Consider the following 10,809-nt stretch of genomic DNA (forward strand, 5'->3'; position numbering starts at 1 on the left):
CTCCCTTCCCCCCCTGGACTGCAGCCCACGTGGCACTTCTCCAGCCAACTTCCCCCTACCCACTGGCCCCAGCACCTTGGTGCCATCTGTGCAAGATAACATGGTAGAATCATGATTCCTATCATGATAGGAACTAGCCACTGGATTTGGGAATCAGTTGAATAAACTTGCTATCAAAATTCTGGAATAGATCGTTGAGTAGGGGTACATGGTGAGCCCTTAAAAATGGGCTCCCAGGGCTCACTGCCTTCATTTTTTCATGTTTTGGTTGCTTTGCTGTGGCTGTCTGGCCACCACTGGGACATAGTCCCAGCGGTTCCTAAGATGTAGACCCACTGTGACAAATGGGCTGGGAGCAGCCGTTGTAGGATTCCCATCCCTAGGGATGTTGCAGGGGGTCTGGCCAGGGAAGGCTGTGAATTCATTGTGGACCCAGAGATCAAAGAGGAGGCTATGGGAGCCACAAGGCTTGCCTAGAATCTCTCCATCTTCTCCATAAAGGTTTGGTCTGTGGAGCTCTACAGAGGAGCTGATGTGTTTGGAATGATGTAGATGTTGTCGAACCTCAGGACATCTGAACTGAGGTACATTCAGATAGGGTGCCCCACCCGGGACCTCGCCCTCCATGGTGTAAATCCTTGTGCCAGGACCCAGACCAGGGAGCCCTTGTCATGCCTGAGAGTCCGAAGCCAGCTCTACGCTCTGTCTACTGGAGCCAGGGGCCCCTACCTGGTAAAAGCCGGATGCACATCAAGAGTCCAGCCCCCAGCCCCCAGCTCCAAGTGGAGCTGTTTCCTGCCAATACCTATAGACACTGGCCTTGAGGCGGGTGAGGCTCCCGTCCTCAGGGACCACATGGGCTTTGTAGCGCTGAATGGGCAGCACCTCCACCATCTTCCCCTGCCTGCTGCCACTCGCTCATCTTGGTCTTCAGGAAAGCCCCGAAGCTGATATCCACCCCATCCAATGTGCACTGCCACCTGCAGAGGACAGAACCCCAGTAATGACACCTGCCTGGGCTCCGGGTCCCTCCCGGCTGTGCCCAGGGCTGCCATGGCTGCCTACTGGAGCACACAGCCCGGGAACAGGATTTTGTCCTCCACCTGCATGAAGGAGCCTCAGGCCACGGTCACCGTGTGCTCATAATTCATCCTCACCTGGTTGCGCAGGCAGTACCTCTTGCGCACATTGCCTCCATATTTGATCTGTGGGTGAGGGCTGGTGAGTAAGCACTACACCATGGTCATCACCCCTCATTTCCCATCCTCTGGGCATCCTTGGTCAGGCAGGGTCAGGCCCTTGGGGTTGCCATCAAGTCATTCATGGTGCCCCCAAACTCCATGGGCGGCTGGTCAGGGTGGATGAACTTGGCAGCCCCTGCTCAAGTTGCCTGTGGGAGGAGGAGAGGGGACTTGTGGGGGCTCAGGGAAGCTCGACAAAGACCAGAGAGGCAAAGCCCAGGGCTGTCCTGTGGCATACTGCTCCCCGTTCCTGGCATGTTTCTGGTGCCCCTGGGGGCAGAAGCCTAGAGGCTCTAGGTCTCAGCATAGGTAGCTGTTCCTGCCCCTAGGCCTGCCCTTCCAGACCCGGGACCCTGCCCCCATCTCTTGAGGTGTTGGCCCATTGGCCATCTTAGTCGGGACTGAGACTAGCACATTCTGGAACCTAAAGTTGAGAAGAGGCTGTCTCTGACCTGGGCTTCCTTTTCCTTAGAGTCTGCACTTCCAGTCAACCTGCTTTTACAGCTCCAGCACCCCGAGAACTGGGGGGCAAGCTTGTGTCAGTTCCTGCACAAGCTGTTCTGAGATAGCCAATGGTGGTGCACAGACAAAGGAATAGGGTCACTGTAGGACAAAGTAGAAGAAAGCAGAGGTAAATACCTAACATATCTTATGATAGGTATGAAATACTTAAGCATAAAAGCAATGGAGAAATCAAAGGAAAAGCCTCCCAAATGAAACAACATAACACAAAGTCGAGGTCAAAGTTAGCAGCAAACTACAAACTGGGGAAAATGCCACAAATATGAGAGAAAAGGTCAATGTGCTGAATATGTAAAGAGCACTTGTAAATCAATAAGAAAAATACTTTTCTAGAAAATGGGTAAGAGACACCAGAAAGCAACAAATAAACAAAAAATTAAAATAGACCATTAGCGTGAAGAAAAATTCTAGCCTCACCAGTGATAAAAGAAATCCAATGTGTTCCCTTAGATTCAGAGCAATGATGTCATCACAAATCACGGAGCAATGATGTCATCACAAATCACGTAGCCTCTGGAAAACTCTGGTGCACACTCATGAGAGGATGGGAGTGAAAAAGGCAAATAACATTTAGGCGTTACTATGAAAAATTGTATAGACCTTGAGGGCCCCCTAAAAGGGTCTTCGGAACCCTGAAGGGAGTTATAAAATTAAAAATTAAATATAGGGCGCCTGGGTGGCTCAGTCGTTGAGCGTCTGCCTTCGGCTCAGGTCCTGATCCCAGGGTCCTGGGATCGAGCCCCGCATCTCGGGCTTCCTGCTCCGCGGGAAGCCTGCTTCTCCCTCCCCCACTCCCCCCGCTTGTGTTCCTGCTCTCACTATCTCTCTCTGTCAAATAAATAAATAAAATATTTAAAATATCAAATATAAATATTAAATATAAAAAATAAATAAATATTTTTAAAAATAACATCACAATAGAGCTCTTCACCACTGCCAGCCACTCTTCAGTCCTCAGATTTATTTCTTTATTTTTAAGATTTTATTTCTTTTTTTAACATGGGGAGGGTGGAGAGCAAGCACAAGCAGGGGAGCAGGAGAGGGAGAAGCAGGCTTCCCGCTGAGCAAGGAGCCCGAGATGGGCTCAATCCCAGGACCCTGGGATCACGACCCGAGCCGAAAGCGGATGCTTAACGACTGAGCCACCCAGGTGCCCAGTCCTCAGATTTATAATTCAAGACGTTCATGGAGCTGATGGAACTAGCTCTGTCCAGCTGAGAAAGTGGGGTTGCCAGGAAGGGGATATTTAAGTCTATCACATAGAACCACTCCTCTGGAAACTCCTGCAGCCTTATAGCTACACTAGAGAAAAAGACATTTTTTAATGACTTGGGGAAACGTTCCTGAAATTATCAACGAACAAAACAATATATTATGTAGGAGCTCTATTGTGTTAAAAAAAATTATCTGTAAAGTAACCTCATGGTATTGGTGGGATTACAGGTTATTTCTATGACTCTCATGACACTTTTGTGTACACTTTCTAGGTTTCCCATGATGAGTGTGCCCTGATATTATGATCAGAAAAACAGCCAGTGGGTGTTATAAAGAAATGGAAATCAGGTCCTACTTAGCAGTCCCAGTAGGCTGGCAACGACAGTGCTCTGCCCCAAGGCCTACCCCTGCTGCCGGGGCCACTCCCTGGCTCTCTAGGAGCCAGCACTGTCTCTCTGGGCTCACACTCCACTTCTTACCTGCTGCTGCAGCACTTTGGCTAAGTGCCCCCAGCTGATGAGGACGGAGTGGTTTCACTTGGTCCCAGCACTGGTCTCTGCATTGATTTCACATGGGCCTCATGACAACCCTGCAAGGTGGGCAGAAGGGTCTAGGTTCCCACGAACAGACAAGGAAACTGAGACCCAACAGAAGGGTGTCGCCTGCCCCAGGTCTCACCCAGCTAGTAAGAGGCAAGATTTTATTTATTTGTTGGAGAGAGAGAGAGCGAGCATAAGCAGGGTGAGTGGCAGGCAAAGGGAGAAGCTGCTCAGCAGGGAGCCCGACGTGGGGCTCGATCCCAGGACCCCGGGATCATGACCTGAGCTGAAGACAGCTGCTTAACTGACTGAGCCACCCAGGCATCCCTAGACTGGGTCTTTAGGACTCCAGGTAGGATTCTTTTCTGCTTTGGTGGCAGTTTGAGGGACATTTGTAGGTGGAGGGAACTGTCTGCGCAAAGGCTTTGAGCTGGGAAAGTGTCATAACTTGTATAAACTATACACCTGTTCAGAGGCAAGTTGCCCTGACAGATTTACAAAAGCTGTTGATCACATATTAAGTATTCTGAGGTCTCTCTCTCTCTCTCTCTCCATTCAGGCATGTGAATTCCTGTGTACTCTGCACTAGTTGGGGTGTGTGTGATCGTCAACATGGTTTTATGTATGTATGTATGTATGTATGTATGTATGTATTAAAGATCTTATTTGTTTGAGAGAGAGAGCATGAGGGTTGGGGGTAGCAGGAAGCCCAACACAGGACTCAATCCCAGGACCCCAGGATCACGACCTGAGCCAAAGGCAGACGCTTAACCGACTGAGCCCCCCAGGCCCCATTGACATGGTTTTATATTGGTTTCCTCCCAGCAGCCAAAATTGATACCAGCCTTATTCCACTGAGAAGCAGTCTGAGTGTGGGAACTCTGACCACATTCTCAGGGCCATGGAAAAGGGGTTTCTTGTCTGTGCATCAGGTTCCTGGGATTCCAACATTTATCTCAAGAGCAAACCTCTTCTCTAGCCTTTTTCCCCAAGCTCTTTCTCTGGGAAGATGGTAAACAGTTGGACTCTAAAGTCAGACTCACCTGGCTTGGCCGCTTGCTAGCTGAGTGACTTTAGTCAAGCGGTTTAACCTCTCTGAGCCAGTTTCCTCCAACGCAAAATGGGGCTGATAATAGTACCTACATCACTGGGTTGTTGTGCAAAAAAAAAAAAAAGAAAAAAAGGCAATGATAAACACAGATTATCTTACTCAGTGCCTGGCACAGAATAAGTGCTCAAAAGGTAGTAGTATGACTCCTGGAAGTAGCCACCCAAAATGGTCCCCCATGAGCCATACCTCCTGGTTTTCACCCCCTTATTTAGTCCCCTCTGACACTAAACTGGGCTGATCTGTGTAACCAAGAGGATACTGCAGAAAAGATGGGGTATGACTTACAAGGCTTGGTCATAATGACGTTGCCCCTTCTTCCTTGCTCTCTTGGATCACTTGCTCTGGGAAAGCCAACTGCCATGTTGTCCGGAGAATGCCCTGTCGGGGAGGAACTGAGACCCCTACCAACAGCCCAGCACCGACTTGCCAGATACAGAAGACAGCATGGAAGCAGACCCTCCAGCCCCACTCAAGCCTTCAGATGACTGTAGTCCTGGCTGACATCTCGACTGTAACCTCGTGAGAGATCCTGAACCAGAACAAGCCAGCTATACCACTCCATAATTCCTGACCACAGAAACTGAGAGATAAGAAATGTTTGGGATGTCTGGGTGGCTCAGTCAGTTAAGCATCTGCCTTCGGCTCAGGTCATGATCTCAGGGTCCTGGGATCGAGTCCCGCATTGGGCTCCTTGTTCAGTGGTGGTGGGGGGGGGGGCTGCTTCTCCCTCTGCCTGACGCTCTCTCTCTCCTTCTCTCTCTCTGACAAAAAATAAAGTCCTTAAAAAAAAAGAAATGTTTATGGCCATTTTAAATGGCTATGTTTTGGAGTAATTTGTTATAATTGATATAGAGATAGCAATAGATACCTAATACACTCCTCTTTATGCCCATGACCTTCATTCCACTCCACGCTCTGTCCCTAATTTAAGCCAGAGTAGGAGGCAGTCGTCATGAGGGCTGGGCAGGACAGATAGCACATCCTGGACATTGTCCCGGAACAAAGGACAGAGTGGGGAAATACCCAGGTCAGAGGGCCTCCATAGTGCCATCAGGGGATTGGCCAGCCACCCTCAGGCCAGCAGATCTCACCTACCCTTAGGAGAGGACCCACTAGTGCTAGGGGAACCAGGGTCTGGGGCAAGTCAGGCAGTTAGCTTTCTCTGTCTGGGAAATGGGATAATAACAAGTCAGTTGGCCAAAGCTTCAAAAAGGATTAAACGTGGATTAAATACAGTTTGGAGTTATATGCCAGACTCTTCCCTCAGGTCTGTGGGAGCAGGGAGGAGCCCTCTTCCAATGCTTGATCTCCATCCTCAGAGCCAATTCTGGTGGGAGGGTAAGCTACATGGAATCTGAGGCTCAGAGAGGTTGAGCAACTTGCCTGGCGTCACACAGCCAGCGAGTGTCAGAGTTGGAAGGCAAATCACACATCTGGCCCAGAGCCCATCGTCCAGGCCTAAGTGAGGGGTAGCTTGACCTAGGCTGGGAGGGGATTTTCTATACGCAGGCCCCAAGAGTTGCTGACTGAGGATCAAGGCCAAACTTCAAAAGTGAATCTGGCAGAGGAAAGAACACTGGACAAAGAGTCAGCAACCCCAGTGTGGCCTTGATTTGGTCATTTCCTCTCTCTCCGGGTCTCAGTTTGCTCAGCCTCCAAAAGAGGGCTCAAAGGTCTTTCTCTGTGGGCCCCCCCACCCCAAATGAGCTGTTAACCTTTCTCTTCAAGGACACAAGGGGGTGTCTGGCTCTGTGCTAAGCATTAAATTAATCCCGACATGATACTGTCATTATACCCATTCGCCAGGTAAGGAAACTGAGGCCCGAACTCGTGATTTGCTCAGCCCACATCTGAACCCAATTCTTGACCTCAGCTTTCTTGTAACAGGGTTTATTCCTGACCTAGGAGGAATATGCCCTCTTCCAGATGCAGAACACTTTGAGGGCAGGAATGGGTGCCTCCACTGCCTAATTGTTCCCTCTGTGTTCATGGAAGCGTGTGAATCTCCCTGGAGCCCCTGCTTACCATGGGCAACCACGAGGGAAAGATCCTAAAGACCCTCACAGGCTAGGGAGGAAAACCCATGCCTAACCTCCCACCCTCCCCCCGCCCCGGCCACCATAGCTAGGGTCGTGACCTGCCTCCCCTTTCCAGGCCAACAGCCCTTACCTGTGCCATCCACCGCTACGTAACGCTCGATGTGGCTGGTGCAAACTGAAATATGCTGCGTGTATGAAATATACACAGGATTCCAAAGAGTTGTTCCAAAAAAAAAAATCTCAGTAATAATTTCTATATTGATTACATGTTGAAGTGATAATAGTTTGGCTATATTGGGTTAAATAAAATATATTTTTAAAATTTATGTCACTTGTTTCTTTTTACTTTCTTGAATGTGGCTACTAGAAAATTTGAAATGACACATGTGACTCGCATTTGTGGTTTTTGTTATATTTCTATTGGGTAGTGCCAGTGTGGCCTCTGGCCATCAAGACCCTCAGAGTTGGGAAGAGACCCGGAGCTCTAGAGCTCGGAGGGACCTCAGGGCCTTCCTGGGACAGAAGGAGAAACTGAGGCCAGTGTAGGGCTCTTTCCCCCAACTTACCTGGCCCAGAGTCTTCTGTTGCAATCAGATCACCCACTTGTCCACCCGTGCTCCCACGGTGGCCAGGATGGGGTCTGACTCTCTGGTCTTGTGTTCAGGTCCTGTTCTGTGGCTTCCCCCAGGCCTCCCTGTCTTTTGCCCTGCCATGCCTACCCCTCCCCGAGAAAGCCAGCCCCTTCCTCCTGGGCCTCTACTCCCTACCTCAAGGTGACCTGCAGGGCCTATTCCTTGATACGTCCCTGAGGCAATGGTCCCTGGACTCGCTGCCCTGGGTTCAAATAGTCATTTGTAAAGAGGACAGTGATGCTCGCCCCACTACATTGATGTGGGCGTGTTGAAAGTGACACCATCTGCTGTCACACACACACACACACACACACACACACACACACACGCAGCTGTCCACCCTGCCTCAGGCCCCCACCTCGTACTCCCATCAGATGTCTCCTTGAGCTGGGCTGGCCACTGCTCACCCCCAACAAAGGCCTGGAACCCGCTGTCATTGTGTCCCGATGTGTCCCAGGCTCCATCTACGACCCGATGTGTCAGGAGCAGCTATTAGAGCACGTGGCTTTAGGATGAGGAGAGACTTCCCAGGTCCAGACCCAGCAGGTGGGTGTGTAACTCGGCCTTCGGGTGAGGGGTGACAGGGGACTTCTGGCCACAGACTGTCTCCATGCCCCCTTGGACAGGCAGAGAGTCAGAGCCCAAGACAAGGACACATGAGATTGTCACCGGTGAGACCCCCTGACTCCCTGAACTCAGGACCCTCCTAGAAGCCTCTGCCTAATTCTCCATTTCACCTTTTGGAAACTGACAAAGTGCTGGAACAGGAAAAGAAGCACTTGAGGACGTTGCCCGTGCAGGTGAATCATAAAGTGTCCAACGGTTAGCTTCATTATGATGTTAAAATCCCCCTCTGAATATTCACCCCAAGCCCTAATAAAGGAACCTGCTTACCCCTGTTCAGGGAGGCACGGCTTTGGAAATTATTCCCCAAGATCTCCTTATTTGCTGCAAATAAAGATAATTTTGAGAGGCAACGCCACCTGGTGTAATCTCCGCCTGTAGCTCACCAATGAGCGGACCCCCTTCGGTCCGGTAACAAGAGCATGCTGTGTCCGTGGGGCCTTGCACACATGCACACGGTAGGTACTTGTCTCAGTCTGGTTCGCCCAGAGGCCAACTCAGAGACCACGGCTCCAATGCAGGGAGTTTATTCCAGAGGTGATGGGGGGGGACCAAAGTAGGGGAGAGGGGGGAGTGAGACAGAAGATGGGAAGTGAGGCAGAGCTCAATCCTCATAGGAACCAGTGGAAGGCAGTGTGGACCAGGCACCTCAGAATTCCCACCTGAGGGCTGAGGATATTTACACACCAGCTTTCCATGGTCTTGGGTGGAGGGCCGCTCCAGGCGCCATCAATCCTGCGGGCACTGCTGGTCTGCTGGGCGCGTGGCTCTGGAGGCTGGAGAAGGGCCTCGGGAAGTGGTGAGGCTGAGCGGATGTGCAGGGCCCCAGCAGCTCGGGCTTTGTTCCTGGTTCGAGGCCAAAGGCTTCGTGTGTTCTGGGAGCCCCAGACTGTTCCTCCCCATCTGAACAGAGCCTGGAGGAGGGAAGCAGAAGGCCTGAGGCCGTGCAGCAGTTGAGTGACAATCAAGACTGTCTGAACTTGGTGCTTGCTCCAGACACTGAATCCCACATGCCCAGCACCAGGCAGAACACGCACCTGGGTGACCTGGCTGAGCCCTGCGATGGTCTTCCCTTGGTCTTACGTGGGGGTAACTAGAGTGGATCTGCCTCTCCTGCAGGACGGGACCTCCTCAGCACCCCCATAGACCCATAGACTAGAGCTTTAGCCCCTGGGGCAAATGCAGGCCACCCACCCCTGCTCCTTCCCTGGTCCAGGCCCTCCTATCCCCTTCCCAGGTTCCCGACTCCCAGCACCTCTGGTCCATCCTCCGGCAGCCTGCCTCCAAGTACATCCTGCCCCTGCTCCAAAGCCCCCCCTTGGCTCCTTGCTACCACGGAGAGAAACTGCAAACCCCTGAGCCTGAAGTGCAAGACCATTTGGGGTCCTTCCGGAGCTGATTTGTCCTGCTCGTCTTCTTATTTCAGGCCGCTTGCCTCTCCACCATTCCCTGTCCAGCTTTTTCTTCTCCCTGGAATGCCTTTCCTTGCAGTATCATCTTGCATCCACCATCTTTCTGATTTATTTTATTTGCTGGCAAGTGAGTCTCCCCTCCCTGACTAAAGTCCTATACCTCATTGTCATCTTCTCTCTGCCCAGCTGTTGTGAGCCCCTCACAGCTCTCTGCCTCAGACTCCCTGAGAGTCTGGTTCATCTTTGTATATTCCCACCTGAGCACCCGGCATGGTGCATTGTACACAGAAGGTGCTCAGTAAGGGCTTAGATGTGATGGCAAGGGAAGTTGGCAAGGGCTACCTCTCCTTTCTCAGTTTCTCTAATGCTCTCTAGCACCCCCAGGTTGTCCCCAGCCTGCCCAGGGCCTGCCTACTCCCCAGAGCAAGCATTGCCCAGGGTCCCTACCTCTACCCACGCCTGTCAAAGCTTACCTGACCTGTGCCCCATCCCAGCGACACACGACTTTTCAACCTGTTAACTCATTCCTGCACTTGCATGCATTGGCTAACGTGTTACCTTCCAGTGAAAATGGGGGCCTGGTCACTCAAGGCAAGTAGGCTCTGGAAGGCCCTCAAGGATGGAAGCACCGTTCTCTCTCCCTACTCTGCCCTACTTTCACACTCCCTTTTCTGGTTCCTCTCTTCCGCCTTCCCTCCTTTCCTCCATTCCTCTCTCCCTTCTTTTATTTTTTTAAAGAGAGAGTTGGGGGAGAGAGAGAGAATTTCAAGAAGATTCCCCACTGAGCACAGAGCCCAACACGGGGCTCCATCCCGTGACCCTGAGATCATGACCTGAGCTGAAATCAAGAGTCAGTTGCTTAACCAACTGAGTCACCCAGGCGCCCTTCTTCTCTTCCCTCCCTCCCTCTCTTCCTTCCTCCCTCCCTCCCTCTCTCCCTCCCTTCCTTCCTTCCTTTCCTCTTTCAACATTTATTGAAAACCAACTATGTCCCGGACACTGGCCTGGGCACTAGAGGCTGATTGTGTCAAGACAAACGAAGATCCTGTCCCGGAGGAGTGTACTGTCAGGGCCTCGCAGACAAGCATATCCACAGTTGCGGCCCTGAGTGAGCGGAACTGAGATGGGGGAGCCCAGAGGCCCTAAGCTAGCTTGAGGGCTGGGCTGTCAGGGAAGAAGATCCAGAGGAGGCCACAGAGCTTGCTTTGAAGTCACTTAGCAATGTTAGGCCTGCAGTGGGAAGGAGGCCTTATGGTAGAGGGAACAGCACGTGCGAAGCCACAGACGTGTGCAGCTGCACAGCTTCTCCCCAGGCGTGAGGGGGACCATGGAGGGCTCGGAGCCGAGGCTGGCCTCTGGCTACAGGTGGGTCACAGGGGCAAGCCTGGGGGAGGGAGTCCAGGTGAGGGACAGAGGCCGGACCCAGAGCAGGGGCCGGGGCACAGAGAACGTATATGTGTCTTGAGGCTGCTGT

This window comes from Zalophus californianus, chromosome 14 (genome assembly GCF_009762305.2).
Source record: "Zalophus californianus isolate mZalCal1 chromosome 14, mZalCal1.pri.v2, whole genome shotgun sequence".
NCBI classification, from domain to species: domain Eukaryota; kingdom Metazoa; phylum Chordata; class Mammalia; order Carnivora; family Otariidae; genus Zalophus; species Zalophus californianus.